Genomic DNA, 24,184 nt, shown 5'->3' with positions numbered 1-24,184 from the left:
TATCTTAGTTCTGAAACAATTCAAGAAGGCCATCGGATGGACCATAACTGATATTCGCGGTATTAGTCCATCTGTATGCATGCACAAGATTATCCTGGAAGATGGCAAAAAAGGGACGATCGATGGACAACAAAGATTGAACCCCATCATGAAGGACGTAGTAAAAAAAGAGATCATCAAGTGGTTAGATGCGGGTATCATCTATCCCATCTCAGACAGTTCATGGGTAAGCCCAATTTAGTGCGTACCAAAAATAGAGGTATCACGGTCGTAGAGAACGAGAACAATGAGTTGATACCAACTAGAACGGTTACGGGATGGAGAATCTGCATCGATTACCAGAAGTTGAACACGGCGACTAGGAAAGATCACTTTCCTTTGTCGTTCTTGGACCAGATGCTGGATAGACTCGCAGGACGAGATTACTACCATTTTCTTGATGGATACTCAGGGTATAATCAGATTACAGTAGCACCGAAAAATCAACACAAAATGAGATTCACCTGCCCGTACAGTACATTTGCATTTAGACGAATGCCATTTGGTTTATGTAATGCACCTGCTACATTTCGAAGATGTATGATGTCTATTTTTACTGACATGGTTGAGAAATATTTGGAAGTTTTTATGAACGATTTTTCAGTATTCTGAGATACTTACGATGATTGCTTAGCCAATCTAACCAAGGTACTAAGGAGATGCGAAGAAACGAATCTTGTACTCAACTGGGAAAAGTGTCATTTTATGGTACGAGAAGTAGTTGTTCTAGGGCATCGGATAACGAGACATGGGATCGAGGTAGACAAAGCAAAGGTAGACATTATTGAGAAACTCCCACCTTCAACATCTGTAAAGGGTGTTAGGAGCTTTTTGGGCCACGCCAGTTTTTATCGAAGATTTATCAAGGACTTCTCCAAAGTTGCTAAAACCTTATGCAAATTATTGGAGAAGGACTCTATATTCAAGTTTGATGAGGAATGCTTAAAAGCCTTCAACGATTTGAAGAGTCGATTAGTCACGGCACCCATAATCGTCACACCAGATTGGGATTTGCCATTCGAATTGATGTGTGACGCAAGTGACTTCACAATTGGAGTTGTCATGGGCCAGCGAAGGAACAAAGGCTTTCATCACATCTACTACGCAAGTCGAACCCTAACAGGAGCTCAACTGAATTATACGATAACATAAAAAGAGTTACTTGCTATTGTGTTTGCTTTCGACAAGTTCGATCTTATCTGGTAGGTACCAAAGTGACTATCTATACGGACCACTTGGCAATTAAGTATTTACTTGCGAAGAAAGACGGTAAGCCAAGGCTGATCCGATGGGTACTTCTACTTCAATTGTTCAATCTAGTAATTCAAGATCAAAAGGAAGTCGAAAATCAGGTAGCAGATCACTTGTCCAGATTGGAGCCACAAGAAGGGAATTCTCCTCTTATACCAATTCAGGAGACGTTTCCAAACGAACATATCCTGAAGGTAAATCATGTCCATAATACCCCTTGGTTTGCTGATATTGCTAACTATTTAGCTTGTGGTTTGATGCCAATTGATAAGACGTATCAACAAAGGAAAAAGTTTATTAACGATGTGAAGTATTATTTCTAGGGAAAGCCATATGTGTTTAAAAAGTGTGCAGATCAGATGATCAAGAGATGCGTGGCAAAAGATGAAATACCGAAGATTTTATACCACTGTCACTCAGCTCCAGGTCAGGGATACTTCGGAGGTACTCGTACAGCGGCCAAAGCATTGCAAGCCGGATTCTTTTGGCCAACATTATTCAATGATGCATATGCTTACGTGAAGAGCTATGATCGATGTCAAAGGGTTGGAAATGTCACCAACAGAAATGAGCTGCCTCGAACAAACATCATTGAGGTAGATTTGTTCGATGTATGGGGTATTGACTTTCTTGGTCCTTTTCCTCCGTCTTGCAGTGACAAGTACATACTAGTAGCAGTAGACTATATGTCTAAGTGGGTCGAAGCTGAGGCATATCTGACAAACAATGCTAAGGTTGTGATGAAGTTTCTGCAGAATCATGTGTTCACAAGGTTTGGAACCCCAAGAGCTATCATCAGTGATAAAGGATCCCACTTTGTGAACAAGTGGTTAAAATGGTTATTAGACAAGCACGGAGTGAAACAAAAGGTTCCAACAGCTTACCATCTGCAGATAAATGGGCAAGCTGAACTGGCAAATAAGGAAATCAAAGGCATACTTGAGAAGGTAGTCTGCCCGAACCGATGAGATTGGTCCACAAAATTAGATGATGCTTTATGGACTTACAGAACAGCATACAAGACACCGTTACGGATGTCACCCTATAGGTTGGTCTTTGGGAAAGCCTGCCATCTACCATTGGAGTTAGAGCACAAAGCTTACTGGGCTCTTTAACAGCTTAATTTGGATCCTAAGCTCGCAAAAGAGAAACAGATGTTCCAACTCAATGAGTCAGAAGAGTTCCGAATGTTCTCATATGAAAATGTCAAATTACTTAAAGAAAGACTTAAAAAATGGCATGACAACCACATTCGAGTTCGAGAATTTGAAGCAGGTCAGCAAGTCTTATTGTTCAATTCCAGATTGAAGTTCTTTCCAGGTAAGCTACAATCACGTTGGTTTGGTCCATTTAAGTTTCAACACGTCTATCCATATGGAGTTGTTGAACTCTAAGGTAAGAGAGGTAATTTCCAAGTCAATGCTCAGCGTTTGAAACATTACTGCGGAGAAAAACCTGAACGGGATCAACTCTTGTTCAGTTCATCAGATATTTAATTTTTTTTATTTTTAATAAATTATTTAGGGTATATTTTCGGGTTTATTATGTTTAAATAAATTCTGTCTAGGAGATTGGAACTTAAGCGGGACCGCTTGTGACCCCTCCAATCTTCTTGGGAATTGATTTTTAAATAATTTTCCGAGAAATTATTCCTTGAATGACAAAATAAGTTTTTAATTTTTCAAATAAAAGGGTCAAATTGTGATCCAAGTTTTAAATTACAACTCAATTTCAAATTCTCATTAAGTCTAGGGACTTAATTGAATTGTTTTTAAAATTTGGTTGCTAATTTCGTAAATAATATAAACTAGGTGCCTCTTTTTGTAAATATTTCCAAAAGGCATCTAAAATAAATATTCTTTTAATATATATATTTATATAAATATGATAAAATTTAATATATAATTATATCTCTTATAATTTATATATTAATTTTTATCTACTTAGCATAGAATTAGGATTAGTTTAATTTTAATCATATTTTATTCTTGTTTTAATAATTTAATAGCAATTGATAATTTCATTATTAATTGTTTTTAACTTTGAGTAGGACTTCTAACACCTCTTACCCGTGTTCATTGCCGAAACAGGGTAAAAAATATTATCAAACATAAAATACATATTTTCATACAATCGGATTTTTTTTTTATAAAATTTTTGACATAATCCTTTTTACAAATGTCTAATCCCCCCTGCAAACTTTCAAAACATAATTTCAATCCAATTCAATATTTCAACTAATACAGCTATATACTTAAACATAATTAAATCATTCACGACATTCAAAGTTACCTCGCTAGCATTTAAAAAAAAACAACCTATCAATTAATATACATTAACATCTTAAGCTAAGTAGTAATTAGTATATACATACATCACATTAACATTAAGTCTTCTCTACATGCCATAATTCAAAAATATTGGTTTCAAAATATCAAAAAATGTAGATAGTGTGGATGATCCCCGACTCTGTCCGAATTCCGAGATGATTTATAACACTATAAAACAAGAAAAAAAAAGAGAAGTAAGCATATAGCTTAGTAAGTACGTATGTAATTGATAAACAAATTTAAAACATGTTTCCATATATAACATAATTTTAATCAACCATAAATTTGATATTTATTCAAATTCCAGCAAACTATTTTTCTACATTTCAGTCACTAAATTATTTTTATCTAGAACTACGTAACTCCAAATTAAGTTCTGTAAATTTTACCTCAAACTAGACTCATATACCGTCTTATCATAAAATTTTCAGAATTTTTTACTTGGCCAATTAGTACATTTTATTCTTGAAAGTCACCCCTATTTCACTACTCAACATCTCTGACCTCTCTTCACTAAAAATGAATTATCTCATTGTACAAAATTCAGATGATATTTTTGTTTGTTTTTTTTAAGTAGAGTCATTAAGGATTCTAATAATATAAATTATATCTCATAATTATTTTTTACAATTTTTAATGATTTTTCCAAGTCAGAACAAAGGATTCCAAAGTCAATTCAATCCTGCCTCACTAAAATTCATATATCTCAAAATATAAACCTCTTTTGCTTGATTTGCTTCTTTTATATGAAATTAGACTCATTAAGATTTAATTTCATATCTCATTCAACCAATAACTCAATTTCTACAATTTTTGGTGATTTTTCAAACTAACATCACTTCCACTGTTTGAATCTGTTCTGTTTCAATTTCACTCATTTACATAACATTACAACAATTTATTTTGTAAGCACAGTACGAAACTTCATCACTCCAGTTACTCTTTAGCAAATTTTCACACTTCAATCACATACTCATATTTGTTTATCAATACTCATATCCCGTTGAACACGTCGGTATAATAGCGAATATTCGGTGGTTTGCACATAGTACCACATCTTTTGATACACGTAGTAGCCTTCACATAGTACTACACACGTGATCAAACTTTCTAGTTCACGTAGTAGCCTGCACATAGTACTACACACATGACCAAAGCCTTCCAGTACACATAGTAGCCTGCACATTGTACTACACATGTGACCATTATCTATCGATACACGTAGTAGCCTGCACTTAGTACTACACACGTGTTTATAGGCACTTTATTCAAGCCTTTCTTAATCCGACAGTCCCACAGAGATTCTTACTTTTCAAAGATTTACAATTTATCCGTACACAAATCACAATTTCAATATTTCAGTCCAATCCCATAACAAATTTAATAATTCAATTCAACTACTTCACTTACTACTTGTCAATGACATATCCACAATTCAAGCAGATTTTAATCGATTCAACTATAAATTCTAAATTTCTAATTGTTATATAACTATTTCATATTCAACCATTTCTCATATATTATAACAAAATATCAGAAATAGTTATAAACAATGTATTAATTACACATTATTTACCTCGGTGCAAAATATAGAAATTTTTCAATTCAATCCACAATCTTTTCCTTTCCCTTATCGAGGTTGATTCCACGTCTTTCTTGATCTATAATAGCAAATTTAGCTTGTTTAATATTCACATTTATCAAAATAATCGTCGACTCAATTTTTGAAAAAATTACAATTTTGTCTCTAAACTTTTGCATATTTACATTTTTGCCCCAAAGTTCGGAAATTAAATTTTATTTCTCATTCTTATGTTTTATAACACGCTAAACACTTTTCTCTTCTATGGCAACATCAAATTCTCACTCTAACTCTTACTTATGAACATTAAATATTTTTACCGATTATGTTATTTTGCTCGGTTTCACTTAAAATCGACTAGCAAAAGTTGTTTAACATAAATTATAGCTTCATATTATTCCATAAAACATCAAAATACATACATTTCACACATGGTTAATTTTTTAAATTTCAACCCTAGCTCAAAATAACAGTAGAAATAGATAAACCGAGCTACGAGAATCTCAAAAATGCAAAGAACATTAAAAACGGGGCTAAAATGCACTTACAATCAAGCTTGAAAGTGGCCAAAACCCTAGCTATGGAGTCCTTCAAGTTTCAGCAGCAAGCAAATATGATAACACCATTTTTTTACATCTTTTTCCCATTTTAATTCTATTTATTTACTAAATGACCAAAATGCCCTTACTTAAAAAAATCCTATTTCACTTATTTCTTGTCCATTTTTGTCCATCACTAAATAATGGTCTAATTCCACACAAGGATCCCTAATTTATAATTCCATAACAATTAAATACATTTAACAAATAAAACTCAACTTTTGCACTTTTTACAATTTAGTCCTTTTGACTAAATTGAGTGCCCAAACGTCAAAATTTTCGAACGAAATTTTCACAAAATCTGTCCGCAAAATTGTAGACCATAAAAATATAGTAAAAATAAATTTTTCCTCTTCAAATTTGTGGTCCCGAAACAACTGTTCCGACTAAGCCCTAAATCAGGCTGTTACAGGACTAGACTTAGAATATTTAAATTATTAAATTTCTCTAAGAATTCTACTCTAATTCATACTTCTCCCACTATAAATTCCACCCTTATTTCCCCCCATTCATTCATCACTCAAAACCCCAAAGCACCAAATCCCTTAAGTGCCGCAAGCCTCAATCGCACATTGCTTGGCTAGCAGCCTCAACAAGCCACACGCCCCAGCCCCAGCAATCACCCAGGCTGTGTCTTGCTCCTGTGCACCACATTTGCGCACGTCCCAGTGCATTAGGTCTGCTTGTCAAAGGTCCCGCACGCTGCTGCTTGCGTGCAACCCCTGCTGCGTGTTGCTGCCTGCTTCCACACCCATCCGCCCACACACTTAGCAGTCTTCAAACACTTCTGCGGCACACACCTTCACCCATCCTTAGCCAAATCCTCCAACCTACCTTAATTCGACCTCCTTTTCTTTTAATTATTTTTTTTAAAAAAATGGTGGTAAGACCAAATTTTCTCTTGAATTTTAATTTTATTCAATTATTTAATTTTTCAAATCATTGAATTATTAATAATTTTATTAATTAAATTTTTGAGAAATTAATTTTTCCAATTTTATGTTCAGGTTAATCATGCCACGCAAGAGAACTCGTGCCTCTGCCCAAATCGATGAAACACAACATAAGTTCCACTATGAAGAAGCCAAAGTAAGATACGAAACTATCTTCAAAAATCAACAGATCCATCCAAAGAAAGGCTTCACATTGAAGGAAAGCAACTACAGAGACTTTATGGCATGTATTCGCCAAGTGCTGAAGCCCTCAATTGTGAATTATTTTGTGAAAAGAGACCAAGTATGGATGAGGAACTAGTTCGTGAATTCTATGTGAATTTAACCTCAAGCGAATTGATCGACGTTCCAGTTCGCGGAATCAAGGTACCAATAAATTCAAATGCTATTAATGAGTTCTTTGAATTACCTAATTTTGAAAACGATGAATATTCTTCTTTGTTGAGCAACATTAAGCCTAAAAATTTGCAAGAAATTCTTGAGGAACTCACAGTTTTAGGTTCTAAGTGGACTGCGTCAAAGCAAGGAATCCACACATGTCGAAAAGAATATTTGACACCACTTGCGAAGGTATGGTTCTATTTCATCCGTTTCAGCCTTATGCCTAGTTTGCATGGGACTACAATCTCATTAGAGCGAATGGTCCTATTATACTCAATTCTAACTGGAAAGACCATTGATGTGGGAAAAATCATCCCAAGAGAAATGCGAAATTATGCCGTTAGACGTTCTGGCCCAGCCTATTTCCCCTTTACGATAACATTTTTGTGCTTAAAAGCAAAAATTCTTGCAAACGTAAAGAAGACAGGGTATATTCAGGGCACAATCACCGATTGGGACCTCTACCGAGTAGCTGGAGATTCTGTTCTACAGTAACGAGTTGAAGAAAGTGAGGATCCCGAAGAAGCAGAAGATGAACCCACAGAGATCCCGCTAGAGCAATCAACTGAAGTCCCTAATGAGGCAAAACCAATGGAACCAGAAGCTGAACCTGATTTCGAAACCTTAATGTTTGGAGCTCCACGGCCTAGCCCAAATCTTCGTGATGAGCTGTCAAAGCTGATGGACTTAATGCAACCCATGCAATGGCAGCAACAAGCCTACTGGAGATACTCAAAAATAAGGGATGACTCGATGAGGAGTGCCCTTAGGAAAATTTATAATGACCTATTTATTTTTGTGCCTGAGTTTCCAGATTTCTTATTTGAACCATGGAGTTCATTGCCGAAGAGGGAGCAAAGAAACTCATGCAAAGGCAATAATGATGAAGCAAAAGATGAGTCGAATTCAGAAGGATCGGCAAACAAATAAAAAAGGGAGGACCTCAACTTTATTTTATTTTTATTCTTAAGTTATTTTAGGATTAGGTTAATTAGGAATTTTTATTTTTGCACAATAAAACAAAATATAGGAATCATGAATAAAATCTAAACAAGTCACAAACGCTAAAGTGTGGCAATAGGTATATACATGTCTAGGATTGGATTTCAAGAGAGCTTAGTACTTAAGCAGTCAATTTGACTCACCTCCTCTTTTCTAAAATCCTACTTGGTGTATAGTGTCAATTCACTTTAAACAATTAGGACATTGTTCATTTTAAGTTGGGGGGACCGAAAATTTGAATTAATTCCACTCTGAATAAAATTTTCTTTTAATTATGATTAGGATATATTTTGTTCAATAATATGAAATTTTGTTAAGTATGCTAAACTTCAGTATTAATAAAGTTCTATTATTTCAATAAGTTGTTATGTTAGCTTAATAATGATATGAATATATTTTTAATAAAGCATGCAAATTCATACCATAGAATTTTTTTTTTTCGTTCCCTACGAAAAAATTAGGCATGCTTGAAACTTTAAGTCTTTAGAATTGACTTAGTAATTTCTTGAGGCGAAATCCTAGGAAGCATGGAATATTGAAAATGACTTAGGCAAATTATTGTTTGAACCGTTTGAGCCTTTCAAGCCAACCATGATAAAATTTTCCTTTGAAACCCAACTTTGAGACTATATGGCCTAGTTTTATTTAGACCGTTGCAATATTTAGCCATCACTTTTCTCTTCATTATCTTTAAAATTGTCCTAAACACTAGACTTAGTACTATTTAGAATATCGTTTGAAAATAAGTTCGGGGGAATTGAAAAGAAGTATCAATTGCCCGAAAATTGTAGTACATGAAGCAAGCACTTGAATTTTGAATTTAAAAAAAATGTACTCGAAAGAAAATAGATGTACAAAAGAGCATGTGAAAGTAAAATAAGTTGGTGTATCGAAGGTAAAAATTCTGAAGGTTCGAGTTTACGCTGAGTCTAGGGTTTTTAAGCCAAAATTTATCTATCTTTTACCTACCCATAGCCTAGCCACATTACAACCTTAATAAAGACCTATTAATTCAAGTTTCTATGCTACCTACATTAGTGGAGAGAAATTTCTAAGATCAACATATGAAGACATAAGTTAAACTTAATGATTACAGCTTAGTCTTGAATAAGGGAATAAAAAAAATCAAATTGGTAAGGGTTAATATGACTTTGTTAAAGAGGCATTTAGTCTAATTTTGCTATTATAATAGTTGTTGGATGTAATTTGAACGATATGCATACTTAAGTAGCATAATTATCAAATTTCTTATTTTTGAGCCTAAGTATATTAAATTCATAATTTTGAGAAGAAAGTTGTTCTGAAGGAATTCTTCAAAAGTGTTTCTGAGAAATTCTTTCCGAAATTTGTGCATTACTCGAAACGAGCAATGATTTAAGTTTGGGGTGTGGAAACACAAATATTTATATACATTTTCATACTAATTTTACTTAAAATCATGCATTTTCGATAGAATTTTTGTCATAAAATAATTAATTTTTATAAAATAATTAAATTGTATTAAAAATTTGAACATGTTAATTTTTATTCAATTTTACAATTATTTTTAGTGGATTTTGATTATTTTGACAGATTCGTACAAAGGGCGAAAATTAACCCGGCAGACACCGTTAGAAGACCAAAACTCAGAAGCAATTCGAAGTAACAAGGAAAAATAATTTCCAGTCTAAGACGGTCCAAATATGTGTATTAATTAATAATTTAATTAATTTTAATTTATTCCCAATTTAATTTGGGTTAAATAAATTAATTTTAATTAACTATGGAAAAAAGGCCCAGTTGAACCGCACCAGTTGAACCAAATTGAGTGAATCGAACCAGCCACCAATTGGGTAGCCCAGAACCATTCAAATGCTGACCCAAACCAGAATTTTTAGCTGATTAAATGAGCTGCAAAAAGGCCCTTGTAAGACTTCCAAATTGCATTCAAACCTCACCTTAAATTAAGGCTTTACGAATTTGCCCCAGGCTAATTTTAGCAAAGTTGAAAGTCTCAACTTTTCCATGTAGGATGGCCGCTATGAGGGGGCTCATTGGCTGCTAAAATTTTCTATTTTTAGCAGCCATCCTCAGATATATAAACCCCCCTTTGCTGCCCATTCAAATCATCCCTCATTCACATCTCTTCTCTCACAACTCTTCTCTCCTCTCTCACTTTTTTCCCTCATTTTCCCATTCAAAGCTCCTTGCTCTTGTGTCTTTTTCTCCTCTTGGGAAAGGGGTATTCTTCAGCCATTTTGGAGCAGCAATTGAGTGTTCATAACAGCCTTAACTGGCGAGGACAACAAAGAAGGAAGAACGGAGCAACCTCGTCAAGCCACGGAAAACCACCAGATTTGATTCTTATTCCTTATTTCTTTAATTTTTTTTTGTTTTTATGATAAACATATCTATGAATATTTTTCCTATTGGAATGGTTAATTTAATCAACTTAGCTTGAATTTAATTCGTGTTGGGTTGATTGCATTCCGTCCTCTTGATTTGTTAAATTTATGTTTATGTTGTTATAGGCCTCGGTAAAATGTTTGATTAAGTAAAACCATGATTAAGTTATTTTTGCATTACAATTGTAAGATAACTAAAGAATTAATTATTTAAACGCATTGAAATTATAATTAATGGACACAGTACTTAATCAGTGCATGTTTAATTCTTCTAAGGTAGCTGAAGATTAGATTAGCATTGTATTTGGCGATACATATGCCTTGCATAACTTGCAAGATTATTGTGATTAAACTGTTTCAAGGTAAGGATACTTTGTTACCTCACATAGTCTTTTATATGCTTATTACGTTGAATTAATCGTTTGAATTGACATAGGAATATGCAAGAGATTGTTTAATCTAATAAGTATGTATGTGCAATAACATGTTTATCTTTATAAATCTATTTTATCGGTCGAATTGACATAGGAATATGTACAATAGATGAATGGATTTTTGATTTGTAAATATGTTCATAAGTTAGTGAATTATTGAGTTGTCGTGATTTATTAGTAATAAGAATAAGCATAAGTTTATGATTCTAAGGTAAGGAAATGTAATTAATCCAACACAATTATCTCATCTTGATTAAAATCAGCTTTTGAAATTGTGCATTAGAACTCTATTTTATTTTATTTTATTTTATTTACTTTGTTTTCTAGTTTTTAATCATTTCCCAAATCCAAATATTTTTCTTTCACCAAAGTGTTTAAACTTACTTTCATAAATAATTCTTTTATAGTCCATGTGGGTAGGATAACTTGACATTTACTTGTCACTTTATTACTTGTTGCGATTGTGTACACTTGCACATTTTCGTCGTTCCAGACACCGACATAATGCGGGCATTGAATGGGCCAAGGGTATTTCTGTCTGCATCTCCAATTGGATACAATGAGGAATCCCATGATGAGGACACTTACAAAGTAATTCCATGAATCTTTTACATGCCTCGTATAAATACTCGTCATCCAATTGTTGGAAGTAGTTATCTCATTTCGCAACTTTGTGTTCTTGCTCGATGGAAAATACTTAACCAAGAACCTTTCTGCTAATTCTTGCCAAGAAAATGTTGAACTTGGTGGCAATGAATTCAACCATGCTCGTGCTCGATCTTGCAATAAGTATGGAAACAATTTTAACCTTAGTGCGGCTTTAGTCACACTAGCTAACTTAAATGAATCACTCACCTCTATGAATAATAAAAGGTGTCAGTGTGGATCATCCGTGGGCATACCACTGAACTGGCCCACCGTTTGGAGCATTTGAAACATCACTAGTTTCAATTCAAATTGGGGTAACTCGATATCCGGTGTCCTAATTCCCAAATTTAATTGATTGAAGAGTGGCACAGCGTATTATCTGATGGCACAATCCCTATCATCAGCAATAAGGATTGGGTTGTGCACTTGTTTGACTCCATTACCTTGTCCATCATTTTGATTTCCAAGGTCCATCTCGGCTTGAATTTGAGCATATCTCTCACGTTTTCTTTTTCTAAAAGTTCGCTCGATTTTAGGGTCCAATGGTAATAGATCAATGATTTGATCTATGTACATAAACACTTGATAAATAAATCACCAGTAAATAATAAATAATAAATTAGAAGAGTTAAAAATTAAATAAAAAATAAAATCTAGATTGTAAAAATAATTTCACAAAAAAAATAATTAAGGCAACTATCCCCGGCAATGGTGCCAAAAACTTGTAACGCGGTTTGTGCAAGTGTACATAGTCATTCAAGTAATAAGTACGTAAAAATGAGTTATCGTTTCCACAGGGACTGTATAAGCTTAACCAATTAATTGCAAAATTATAAATTCACAATTTGATGTAAAAACTATATAATTAGCTAGCTAAAGATATTACGAACCCCAACTTAGTCGGGTTTAAGGATCTAAATTGAGCATTGCACTTTTCAGTTATGTGTCTACTAGTCGTCATTTAGTTAAGATCGCTCAGCTAATCTAAGTGCACCAAATAACGTATGAATTAAATGCATCATGATGTTAATTGAAAACATGATTGAATGAGGCCTAAATATATTAAACATGAATAAAATAGATCTTATTGAATTAACATAATCATCCTAGAAAATAGGATTTAAAATATCACCGTTGATGTCAAAAATAAAAAACTTAAAGTAAACATAATTAAAATAAATAACAAGAGGAAAGAGTACAGTCTATTCAGTTCAATAGCCTTTCAAATCTATTCTGACTGATTCAGTTCAACAACCTTTTAGATCTATTCTCACTAATGTGCTCCTCTATTCTGCTCGATGCTGCTTTTCCTAAGGAGATCTTAAGGTGGTCGGCCAAAGAATGCTTTTGACAAAGCTTTTGTGCCTAAAGGATGGAAAGGGAAATGGGCGGCTATGCAATGGGGAGGAAAATGGAAATAAAATGTAGATAAAATGCTAATGAGAGAAGAGAAATGAGTGTTGAGGGATGAGGGATTAAGGGATTAATGCATGGAATTTATAGGTGAAGGTAAAGGGTAGAGTTTGCTAAAAATAGATTTCAAATTCCTTATTTTCTATCACACATGGTCGGCCACATTTCAAGGGGAAAGGGATGACTTAGTCTCTTCATTTTGAATTCAAACCAATGTTATCAATAGCCATAGAGTGGATGGTTTTAACAACAAAGTTTTTGGGCTAATTTTTATTATTTTCCAACTATAAGGACCTTCAATTAAATACCCCAAAGCTTACTTTTGGGCAGCCATCTACTTATGCCGAAATTGGGCTTTAGTTCCTCCTTGTTGGATGGTTTCTTACTCCAATAATTTAGCAGACATGTCAATCTTTAAGCACATCTTTTACTGGGTCAAATTATCAACCTCATGACCCAAGTTTCATGGTTTTGTCGTCCACATGAATTGACTTGTGCATGTCCATGTTTCATTTACATTAAACACATCTTCAGTGGTCCTCCTACATAGTGAAAAATCACATATTAATAAATTAACATGAAATAATATAAAATATGTACAAAAATCATGTAATTAAGCATAATTTCACATACTTTATAAATTCATGCCCAATATTTGTAACAACCCATTTTCAGTGAAATTTGAACAGTGGTTTTGGGATCACAAATCTGATGAGTAAGTTATTATTTTATTATTATTTTAATGTCTATGTGATTTTATTAAGGTCGTATTAAAATTTTATAAATAAATTTTGACATTTGCATGTTTAATTACGTAAAAAAAGATTAAATCGTAAAAGGTGCAAAAATAGAGTTCTATTTGTTAAAAGGGTTAAATGGCTATGAAACTTAAATGTGAGTGAACTTATATGGTAATTATAACATTTATAGTGTTAGTGGACAAAGATGGGCATCAATTAAGTGTTTTATGTAGTTAATTAACAAGGTTAATTTAGTAAATTAATAAATAAGTTAAAGTAAAATAACATAAACAAAGGCATCATCTTCTTTAGTTGATATTTCCACCAAAAATTAAAGGAAGGAAAAGCCACAGCTAGGGTTTGAAGTTCGATCACTCATATAGCTTGCATGTTAGTGATTTTTTATCCTGTTTTTAATGATTTATATATTTTTGAAGTCGTAGCTTAACCTAGCTAGCTCGGGAATCAATTTCCAAAACTATTAAAGATTTAGGATTTTTCCATGAATGTTCTTGCACGATTCATTATGTTTAATGAAAGGTTATGAGTCCTTGTTGATAAATAAACAAGTTTTGTAAAGTGATTTTTTTCTGACAATTGTATTTAGGGACTTATTTGTATAAATGATAAAAGTTTAAGCTAAATTAATGAAATGATGGTTTGTATGAGTTGATATAGGTCCCTAGAGAAACCAGCTAGCTTGTGAAAAGGATGAAAATGTTTAGATTTCAATTTATGAGCTTAATGACTAAATTGTGAAAAGTTAAAATGTTAGGGGCAAAATAGTTATTTTGTAAAAATGTGAAATACGGACTGAATTGAATAATAGAATTATTAAATGGATTTATTTTATCTATTTAGATCAAGATAGACCTCTTACGGGTTTAAATCGGGGAAAAGCTAAAGTCTCGGATTAGTCGGTCCCATTTGTATGCCCTAGTTGTTGAGGTAAGTTCGTATGTATGAATCTCTACATTCATGTTATTCAATTATGTTTTGTTATGAATATGTAATGTTGTTCAACAGTGTATATCCAAAACAAAGCTATGACGGTTATCGAGTCCCAGTAGAACCTTAGGGATTCGTAAGATACAAATGACATGTCATTAAGGATTTCATGTTTCGAGTGTTGATCTTGAATGTCCTACCGAAGGCTGAGGTCCTACATTTGTTGCAGATACTCTGTAGCTCGTGTGACCAGCATCATGTAGCTTACATTTTGACCCACAGCTTGTGTGAGCAGGCCCATTTCACAACTCAAAGGAAAGGTTACGGTTATATGTTTAAGCACACTTCGTGTGAGCTTTCCCGAGTATCCAAAGATATTCTAAATGGTTCAATGTGCATGAAAAGGAAAGGAATGCTAAGTGTTCAAATGAACTATGTTATGTATTCATGTAAAGGAAATGATGAATTCAAATGAAATATGTTCATATACAAATGGCTTACCTTATGTTTAATTCAAGTGAATTATGTTTGAATGCACTAACTTATATGTTGGTGATGGTGCTTAGGCTTGTGCCAAGCTTGTGGTTGGATTACATTATGTTTATACTTATGATATTTAGATGAAATGGTAAGTTATGTTTCATGTTTTATGAACTTACTAAGCATTATGCGCTTACGTAGTTTTCTCTCCTATGTTTTATAGATAATCGAAAGCTCGAGCAGTTTGGAAGCTTGTCACAGATCTATCACAGTATCTAGCATAAATTTTGGTAGTTTTTGATGTTTTGGCCAAGGTTATAATGGCATGTATAGGTGAACTTATGATGCTATTTAGTTGAATGCTTAGACGTTGATTTGGTATGTATAAGTTGGTTGTTTTGGTACCATTTTGATAATGGTTGAATTGTGTCACTTTGGTGCTTGTGATGCATGAATGGTATGGTTCAAATGGTAAGTGATGTTGAAGTGTTAATGGTCATATTTGAGGTATGACTTGGTAAAACTGAGTTATGTTTGATAGTAGAAATGTGATCAAATATTTGCATGATTTTGTAAGTTCGTATCTTTGCATTTGAGGTGCCTTCTATGGCATATTGGTAAAATGACTTTGGACTATTGAACTGGTCATTTCATGTAGGTTTTGATCATGTTTTGATGCCTTAATTATGTGTACAAAATGCTTTTAGGTGGTTGCATGAGTTGGTGTTGGAAATGGCTTGATTTTGGCCAATTTCATGTCCACACGGTCTAAAACACGGGCGTGTGACTCAGCCGTTTGTGACACACGGTCTGGTTACACTACCATCTGTCCCCTGTAGGTTTTAATGTATATAAGTCAGGCTGTTACACAGTCTAGCACACGGCCTGGCACACTAGCGTGTGGCTTGGCCATGTGACCTAACTCAATAGTTACACGGGTGAGGACATGGGCTGAGACACGGCCGTGTGACTCTATTTTGATTGTTACATAGCCTGAGACACGAGTGTGTGTCTCAATTGTGTGCCTCACATAGCCTAGCCACCCAGCCGTGTGACCTCTGCAGTCCAATTTTTTCTAACTCTTTCTTTTACTGTCCAATTGTTTCCAATGTGGTCCTGAATTGTTTCTAAGGTATTTCTAGGGCCTCGAGGGCTCGATTAAGGGACATTATATATGTGATTGAACGTATTTAGATTATCTTTGCAATGATGTATGAAATGAATGTTTTAATGCTCTGCTTATATAGTGATGCTCCGTAACATGTGATAGTGTGATAACTCCTGACCCAAATTGAAATATGTTTTCATATAGATAAAATGTCATCCAACTGAGCTGACTCCGATGAAGTTGAAAGTAACGCAAAAGCCTCCATTCACATAGTAGTGTCTAGTGGAAGTAGGCCCGTATCTGAGGCCCGAGGAAGAGAGGCTAAGGAATCCTTCTTCCAGATGCTGTCAGAATGGTTCTCCGAGTTCGTGCAAACGAACCCAATGGCTCAACGACCTCCACCCCCACCTGTACCCCAACTGGTCGCCGTAGTTCCTCAGGGTTTGGAACCAATACGAGCGAGCAAGCCTCCAATTGATAAGATCCATAAGTATGGGGCTGAACAGTTTCGAGGTACAGTCGAAGATGATCCGGAAAAAGTTGAATTCTAGTTAGAAAACACCATTAAGGTTTTCGATGAATTGTCATGTACTCATGTGGAATGTTTGAAATGTGCAGTTACATTATTGAAATATTCGACTTATCAGTGGTGGAACACCTTAGTTGCAGTTGTACCAACAGATCGTGAACTGGGAATTCTTTCAAACTGAATTCCGAAAGAAATATGTGAGTCAAAAATTTCTTGGTAACAAACGCAAAGAGTTTCTTGAGCTGAAACAAGGCTGAATGATAGCATCTGAATATGAGAGAGAAATTGTTTGAACTCGAGAATGTATATCGACAGAGGTTGCTATGTGCACACAATTTGAAGATGGGTTGAACAAAGACATCAAGTTGTTAGTCAGGATCCTTGAGTTGAAAGAATTTGTAGTTCTGGTTGACAAAGTGCATAAAGCCGAGGAACTTAGCAAAGCAAAGAGAAAAGCCAATTTTGAGGCTCATGATTCAGGAAAGAGATTTATGGGAAGTCATACCAATCACCATTGAAGAAGTCAAAAGAGTATCATGGTCATTCATCAGCTTCAGTGGGTTATTCTGGGAAAGACCGAGGAAAACAACATTTGAGCTCAAAACCTCAAGCTACGTCTGTAGCGAGTGTGGGCAGTGTTACAAACAACAAGCCCGAATGTCAAAAATGTAATAGGTGACACTTCAGTGAATGCAGATTGAAAGATGAGTCATGTTTTAAATTTGGTTCGTATGAACACTATCTCAGAAATTTCCTGAAAAGTTTAGACAAAGAAAATGCTCAGACAACTCGATCGAGTAATACAGCTGGGAGAGGGTGACCACCTTGACACACAGGACATGTAGGTAATAGCCTAGTGGGATGAAAGACTCTGCTATGAGGTTTGAGGTACGAGCGTTGGCTAAGGATCATGCGATCCGTGCTCGAGAGGAAGCTTCAGCGCCAGATGTAACACCCCTAACCTGTATTCGTTGCCTGAATAGCGTTACAGAGCATTACGAAATAAACACAACCTAAAATTATTCACTTTCAAAATTTTCATTAAACATAGCATTATCCATTTATAAACATGCATATCATCCCTTAATCGAGCCCTTGAGGCTTTAGAATCACTTTAGAAATGATTCGGGACTAAATCGAGATCATTAGAAACATTGATGAAAAAGATAGAAACTTTTAAATTGCCGTGTGACCCACACGGCTAAGACACATGCCTGTGTCTCAAGTCATGTAACAATCGAAATATGGACACACAACGGTGCCGTAGCCAGTATCTGTGCCCATGTAACTTTCTGACTTGGGTTACACGGCCAAGCCACACGCCCGTGTGCTAGACCGTGCAACACTCAAAATGGCTCACACTCCTATGTCCCAGACCGTGTGCTAGGCCGTGTCACTGCTTGACTTGCAACCTTTAAAACGTACAGGGGACATACGACTGTGTCGCATGGTCATGTGTCACACACAGCTAAGTTACACGCCCGTGTCTTAGCCCATGTGGACAAGCAATTGGCCAAAATCAAGCCATTCATTTCACCCAATTCAAACATGTACCTAAACACCATTTGCATATATAACCAAGACATTAAAACATGCCCAAAACATGCATAAAATGACCAATTCACTATACCATTAATCCATACAACCAATATGCCAATAAGGCACCTCAATCACAAACCATCAAACATATCTAAACTTATGCATTACTACACTAAAACATACACTACTAATTAAATATCATCTTAAAGCATACCACAATTGAGATCACAATCAACTTAACATAATATACCATTTTAATGACCTAAAAACAATCAACCAATGTGCCTTCATAGACACCACAATTAAATTCAACATGAACATTTATAACATATAAACCTTGATCCATTTCTATCATAACACTTAATTCACTTAAAAACTAAAACAATTCACAAGTGTGCAATTTCATACCATTCTAACTATACAAAAAGATACCTATCAACTTGGTTAGGATATTGTCACATTGTACCAAAACAACCTATATAGCCATATATACATGCCACAACCCTAAAGGAAACAAGAACTACTAGCATCGAAGGATAGTGTGACCCGTAGATTCGATCCGTCCAAACGGCAGGAAAAACTATCTACAAAACAATTCACAAAAATGAATAAGCTTATAGAGCTTAGTAAAAGCATAGTTTATCATTAAACTTAATGACAATTGAATACAACTCATATTTTAGTCAATTCAAAGTTACTGAATTGTAACAAGGCACGTAAGTGCTATTCAAGGGTACCGAAGTATAAAAAGGGGCACATAGGTGTTACTCATGGGTACCGAAGTACAAACAAAGGCACGTATATGCAATTTAAGGGTTTTGAAGTACAAAAAGGGGCACATATATGCAATTTAGGGGTACCGAAGTAAAAATAGGGGCACGTATGTGCAATTCAGGGGTACCGAACTACAAATAGGGGCACATATGTGCAATTTAGGGAATAATTAAGTATAAGCAATTAATTACATAACTATATTGTAAACATACAAGTACAAATTTAATTATGTACAGAAACACTATTAACTTACTTTGACAACTAGAGCGTAAAAGTATGATCAAGCTAATCCGTGATTTTTGCCTTTCCTCGGTTTAGATCCGATGGAGATTTATCTTGATCTTTGAACTTGCCAAAATTAAGACCCCTAAATTGGCTTATTACTTCTCTTCAATTTCAGTGGAATAACACCTTGTAGAAGATGAGCACAAATTTTCTTTTATTTGTTTTTAGTTTATTTTACTAATTACTAATTAAACATTTATTTTTAACATTTAAAAATCCCTTAAGCCATGTCCATATATGTCCACTAAAATTTTGAATGGTCTAATTATTCTTTAAGTCCACTCACATTAAATTCCATAGCTATTTAACCCCTTTAACTAATAGAACTCTACTTTTATACTTTTTTACGATTTAGCCCTTTTTACATAATTAAGCATGCAAACATCAAAATTTCTTAACAAAATTTTTATACGACCTTATTAACATACCATAGACATTATAATAATAAAATAAAAATTTACTCATCGAATTTATGGTTCCAAGACCACTGTTCTGATGTCACTAAAAACGGGTTGTTATAACTCTCTCCCCTAAAGAAATTTTCGTCTCCGAAAATCTGACCAGAAAAGAGGTTCGGGTATTGCACTCTCATAACTTCTTCTGGTTCCCAAGTAGCTTCTTCTCTACCGTGACGTTTCCGGAGAACTTTCACCAAAGCTATACTTTTATTTCTCAATTTTTTATTCTTTCAAGCCAAAATTTTGATTGGTTCTTCATTGTACGTTGAATCTCAATAAATAACAAGTAAAATCACATGTGAAGGATCCGATCGATACCGTCGTAATATATATACGTATAATACATTGTGAATCTTTTCTAACTCTGACAGTAATGCTAATCTGTAATGTACCAATCTGATTCTTTCAATAATCTTATACGACCCAATAAACCTCGAACTTAGCTTTTCTTTACAACCGAATCGAAGAACTTTATTCTACGGTGAAACTTTCAAAAACACTTTTTCGTCGACTTGAAATTCAATGTCTTTTCTTTTCAAATCTGCATAAGATTTTTGTCTATTTGAAGCTGCTTTCAAACTATCTCGTATCACTTTAACCTTTTCTTCAGTTTCTTGTATCAAATCAACTCTGTGAAGCTTTTTCTCACTGAACTCAGTCCAATACAATGGAGTTCGACATTTTCGACCATACTAAGCTTCGTACGGTGCCATCTTTATACTCGATTGATAATTGTTGTTGTACGCAAATTCAACCAACGGTAGAAATCTCTCCCAATTAACTTCGAATTCTAAAACACAACATCAAAGCATATCCTCGAGTATCTAAATTACTCACTCAGTTTAACCATCTTTCTAAGGGTGAAGTGCGGTACTAAAATGCAAACGAGTACCTAGAGCCTCATGTAACTTGCTCCAGAATTGAGACGTAAATCGCAGATCTCTATCAGAAATAATGGAAACTGGCACACCGCGCTCTCTAACGATCTCTGAAACATATAACTTTCCTAATCTCTCAAGTGAAAAATCCATACGCACTGGAATGAAATGCACGGATTTCGTCAAACGATCAAAAATGACCCAAAGAACATCTTTCTTTCTTAGAGATAGAGGCAATCCCCATACAAAATCCATTGTAACACGCTCTCATTTCCACTCTAGAATCATCACTAATTGTAACAAACCAAAAGGTACCTAATGTTTAACTTGAACTTGTTGACAAACTAAACATTTTGATATAAACTCAGAAATTTCTTGTTTCATACCTGGCCACCAGTACATTTGCTTCAAATCACTGTACATTTCATTGCTACCAGGATGAATAGACAAGCTACTACTATGAGCTTCCTGTAAAATCTTCCGGACGAGATCAGAATTTTTTGGAATACAAATTCTGCCTTTGAAGTACAAACTATCATCAAACCCAATCTGAAAGTCTAAATCAGGAGTCATCTCAATCTATTTTCGTTTAGCTATCAACACATCATTCCATTTCTAAGCTTCGTAAATTTGTTGCAAAAACATCGGCTTAGCTTTTAATTCAGCTAAAATTGAACCATCACCAATCAACGTCAACTGTGTGTTCAAAGCTCGCAAAGCAACCAAAGACTTTCTACTTAAAGCATTAGGAACAACATTAGCCTTTCTCGGATGATAATCAATGATCAAGTTATAGTCTTTCAATAACTCAAGCCATCTGCACTGTCTCAAATTCAAATCTTTCTACGATATTAAGTATTCTAGACTTTTATGATCCGTGAAGATATAATATATTTCTCCATACAAATGGTGTCGCCAAATCTTCAAAGCGAACACTATAGCTGCAAGCTCTAAATCATGTGTTAGATAATTTTTTTCAGGCGGTTTTAACTATCTAGAAGCATACATTACCACTTTACCCTCTTGCATCAGAACACAACCCAAACCATCCAACGATGCATCGCTATAAATCACAAATTCTTTACCTGACTCTGGCTGAACTAGCATTGGTGCATCAATTAATAGTGCTTTCAATTGAATAAAGCTTTACTGGTATTTCTCAAACCACTCAAACTTAACATCTTTTTGCAACAATCTCGTCAATGGTATAGTAATCATCGAGAATCCCTTGACGAATCTCCTGTTATATTCGACTAAGCCCAAAAACTTCTAACTGCAGATACATTTATCGGAGGCTTCCAATCTACGACAGCCAAAATTTTGCTTGGATCAACCCTAATGCCATCAGCCGATACAACATGTCCAAGAAATTAGACTTCCCGAAGCCAAAACTCATATTTTCTAAACTTAGCAAACATTTTTTTTCGCGCAAAGTTTGCAAAACAGTTCTCAAATGCTCAACATGCTCTATCTTATCTCGTGAATAAATCAAAATGTTGTTAATGAATGCCACAACGAATCTGTCTAAATATGCCCTGAAGATTTTGTTTAATAAATCCATAAACACTACAGGTGCATTAGTCAAACCAAATGGCATCACAAGAAATTCATAATGTCCGTACCTGGTCCTGAACACATTTTTTGGCACATCCGAGTCTTTAACTCGCAACTGATAATAACCAGAACAAAGATCAATCTTTGAAAACACTATCGCACCTTTCAACTGGTCAAAGAGATCATCAATACGTGGCAATGGATACTTGTTCTTGATCGTCACCTTATTGAGCTGTCGATAATTGATACATAAATTCATATATTCATCCTTTTTTCTTAACAAATAACACAGGAGCACCCCAAGGAGAAAAACTGGGCAGAGTAAAGCTCCTATATGTCAGCTCTTGTAGCTATGCTTTCAGCTCTTTCAATTTTGTAGGTGTCATTCTGTATGGAGCAATCAATATCAGGGATGTTCCTGCCAACAATTAAATAGCAAAATCAACCTCTTGAGTTGGAGGTACCCCTGGTAACTCATCTAGAAACACATCTGACAACTCATATACAACCGGAACTGATTCTAATTTCAGTTTTGAAACTCAGGAATCAACTATGTAAGTGAGATACACTTCACATGTTTTTCTAACAAGTTTCTGTGTTAACATAACTGATATAACATTAGATATACTATCCATTCTATCCAACTCAATATGAAACTTTTCACTGTTCTAACATTTCAACACAATTTTCTTTCGTCTACAGTTCACAATAGCATCATGCAGAGTTAACCAATCTATACCTAGAATCACATCAAACTCATCAAAAGGTAACAACATCAAACTAGCGGGGAATTCGTAACCCTTAATTTCAGTGGAAAAGATCTACATAACTGATAAACTAGAACACACTGACCCAGGGGATTTGTAACTTTAATAGTATACTCAGTGAATTCAACAGGTATTTTCTTTTTGTTTACTAAAGTAGCACAGATATACGAATAAGTTGATCCAAGATCAATCAATGTATATATATTAATATCAAAGAGAGAAAAAGTACATGCAAAACAATTTTTGATTGCATAGGCTTTGGCCGGTGTTCTCACTTCAGACTGTTCGTTCATCTCGCTATTTTTTCCTCGATCAAGAATAGTATTTCTAACATTCCCAGATTGTCTACCCCTCTAAGAAGTTTCTTCAGGCTTATTTGATTGAATTCCAAAACAATTTTGCTTCTTGGAAAAGTTACAAAGAAACTGGTCAATAGACCCACAACGGAAATAAGCTCTCAATTTTGATCGACACTCCCCAAAATGTCTTTTATTGAATTCATTACACACTCGAACGGCTCTCTCTACATTTTTACACTTCCAACAATCGCCGCTACAGAATTGACTAACTGGAAATTAATTTATCTCGACTTCTCTCTATTAACGAACTCTGAAAGAGCGTCTGATCGACTGGTGTCACTTCTAAAATTCTTCAATAGAGATGTTTGAGCAAGCTTAAATAACCCTCTCTTGTTAGAATCTCTAAATCTCAAATCTGACTGTCATTTGCTTTTACAAATCTCTTCAACCTTCTGAGTCTGCTCTAAAATTTCTACAAGTTCCCGTAACTTTAATGTTGCTACAACCATACGAATCTCATCATTCAACCCATCTTCAAATTTGATACACATTTGTCCCTCATTTGATACGATGTTACGAGCTTACTCGCTTAACTGCACAAATTCACGTTCATACTCAGCTACAGCCTGATTCCTTATTTTAACTCGAGAAACTCTTTCTTTTTTCGGTCAATGAACAACCGACTAATATACTTTTTCTTGAATTCATTCTGAAAGAAAACCCAATTAACCAGATCATCTGATACATAGTGCTCAAAGTATTCCACCATAGATATGCCTCATCTTTCAGTAAGGATACCGCACACCTCA

The 24,184-nt window shown here is 34.7% G+C and overlaps 1 non-coding gene across 1 annotated transcript; it reads left to right on the top strand.

Moving 5' to 3' along the window:
• The first annotated feature begins 11,521 nt into the window (after window positions 1-11,521).
• Window positions 11,522-11,627, top strand: LOC121215136 (small nucleolar RNA R71). Its single transcript, XR_005910865.1, has one exon. It is a non-coding gene; the product is annotated as a small nucleolar RNA R71 (small nucleolar RNA).
• Window positions 11,628-24,184: the final 12,557 nt, after the last annotated feature.

This window comes from Gossypium hirsutum, chromosome D02, assembly GCF_007990345.1.
Source record: "Gossypium hirsutum isolate 1008001.06 chromosome D02, Gossypium_hirsutum_v2.1, whole genome shotgun sequence".
NCBI classification, from domain to species: Eukaryota; Viridiplantae; Streptophyta; class Magnoliopsida; order Malvales; family Malvaceae; genus Gossypium; species Gossypium hirsutum.
This window is presented reverse-complemented; position numbering and strand designations above follow the sequence as displayed.